The 2,227-nt window shown below is 40.2% G+C and overlaps 1 long non-coding RNA gene across 1 annotated transcript; it reads right to left on the bottom strand.

Annotated features, from left to right (window-relative positions):
• Positions 1 to 442: 442 nt before the first annotated feature.
• Positions 443 to 1,477, bottom strand: LOC148045660 (uncharacterized). Its single transcript, XR_015696616.1, has 2 exons — positions 1,343 to 1,477; positions 443 to 729 (listed from the first exon to the last, which is right to left on the bottom strand). It is a non-coding gene; the product is annotated as an uncharacterized LOC148045660 (long non-coding RNA).
• Between the last annotated feature and the right edge of the window lie 750 nt (positions 1,478 to 2,227).

Raw genomic sequence — 2,227 nt, 5'->3', positions numbered from 1 at the left:
AAATTCTTATGGGAATGGAAAGGCCTTTTTGAAAACTGTGAATTTAGGGTGCATATCTGTAAAGGTTTACTTGGGATTCCAATGTGTCTGGAAAAGCATAGGAGAAAGGAGGGGCAAATAGTTAAAACAGCAGCTGCTGTTGGACATCTTGGGCAAAGTGCTAATGGGTGATCTGTGCCTTTAATAACTGGTGAACAGGTCACAGGTCATCTTATTGTCAACTTTCCAATTACTTGTTTTGTTGCCAATCCCAGCTTAGACTGACTTATGTGTTCCCTTTTTTCTCTCAATTTACACATTAATCTTTTCTTCCTTCCTTCCTTGTATCTGAAACTTGACTTTCAGGACTTCTTGTCTTCCTTTTAGATTAAAAACACCCAAGAGGCATTTCAATCTTAGGCTGAAGTGGGAACACAATGTTCATTTGGAAATGTTGCCTTCATTATGACAGAACTTTTATTTTCTTGGCGCACTTTTTTCTGTCGTTAGCAATAGCATGCAGTCAAATAGGAGAAGGGTTAAAACTCTGTCATGTTGAACAGATCTGGATGTTGTGGTCACCAGCTCAAACTCCAATACTGACTGCTCTTCTTGTTGGCTATGTGCAAACTCATCTTGACAAAGAGCTTTTGTTACAGAGATCTCTCTTTTCGGTTTTGATGGGAAACTCTTGATGATCAGGTGAAGTTTCAGTGACAGAGGATGAGATTGGTTTCAAGGGTCTGACCTCTAGCACAAAGAAGGAGACAGGAAGACATTATGAGCAAAACAGGTTTTGCATGGTGGAAAATTCATCTGCAGATTCATCTATTGTTAAGCAACCAAGATTCAGGAGAAGATTCTCCTTCTGCTTCTGCTTCTTCTTCTCCTCCTTTTTGGATTATTTTGTTGCCATTTTGAGAGAAGGTAGGAGGGTTGCTTTCTTCCTTTCTTCCTTTACTATAATATAGGAAACAAGAATATACAGAGGGGGAAAAAACCAGGGATCTATTTTTTTTAAGAAAAAAAAAGGATAACTGTGCAGAGTTTATTTGGGATTCTTAATATGTGCAAATGAATGGCTGTGATTTACCAAAGAATTGGTATTCAGCAGGTTCTGACCAGTTCTGGAGAACTGGTAGCGAAATTTTTGAGTAGTTTGGAGAACCGGTAAATACCATCTCTAACTGGCTCCGCCCCCATCTATTCTCTACAAATACAAATAAAACCATTCTCTGCTTCCTGAGTCCCAGATGATTGAGAGGGAATGGGGATTTTACAGTATCCTTCCCCTGCCACACCCACCAAACCACATCCACTAAGCCATGCCCACATAACCAGTAGTAAAAAATTTGAATCTCACCACTGGATCAAAATGCCATGCCAGGGAAATAGGAAGTGACAAATACCCTTCAGTGGGCAGTGGGACCCATAACATAATTCAAAAGGACACTGTGAGAGTGGAGTTGGATTCTCCTTCTCCTCTGCAACCTTCACATGTGTTCTGTGACAGGAAGAAAACAAAATTATCTTGTGTAAACAGAAGTCTACTCGTGCAGTTTTGTATATAGCAACAAAGCATGTATCTTGACCTGTCTATCAAGGTCCCCTCCTGCATCCCAATATCAAACGTTTCATCGGGAGTGATATCAATCCAGTAGTCTTATTTCAGGCAAACCTCTTCTCTTGCTTCCTTTCCTCAAACCCACAGCATAAATTGTGGAGTTCCGAACTGCCCAGAGCCATAAATTGCTTTTAAACTTTACACATCTCCTTCTCTCTGTAAGTATCAAAGGATGGAGAAACTGAGCATAAAAACAGCTTGGAATTTCCAGCCTAGGAAGACTTGGCCAGCCTTAGATATTCTGTGCCAGAATTTTTGGGAGACGGGTTTAGATTTGTAGTGTCATCCCTTCCTGTTTGGGTAACCTGGTCTGTATAAACAGGATTTGGGGGCTTTGTTTAAGCACCTGTCAAATGCCCTGCAAGGATTTTCTATGTGCAAGTAGCCCGCCTTTCTTGGAACCTTTGTATCTATGGCTTTCCTTGGGTCACTTCCTGGATATGCGTGGAGACTGTCAGCAAATAAACCTTTTATGGATTCATGTCTTGATATCAGGACACACTACAATTAATTACGTGTTTCTTTTAGAAAGTTGCAACATTTCCTGTTTTTATTCTCTCTGTGTGATTCTGGACATTATTAACATAACAAACCTTAGCCAGTGGTTTATTTTTCTATAAGAGG

Source organism: Thamnophis sirtalis, unplaced genomic scaffold (genome assembly GCF_051295495.1).
Source record: "Thamnophis sirtalis isolate CommonGarterSnake01/CBP01778 unplaced genomic scaffold, rThaSir2_p1.2 scaffold_5, whole genome shotgun sequence".
In the NCBI taxonomy this organism is placed as follows: domain Eukaryota; kingdom Metazoa; phylum Chordata; class Lepidosauria; order Squamata; family Natricidae; genus Thamnophis; species Thamnophis sirtalis.
The sequence above is the reverse complement of the archived record's forward strand: the minus strand, read 5'-3'. Positions and strand labels throughout refer to the sequence as shown.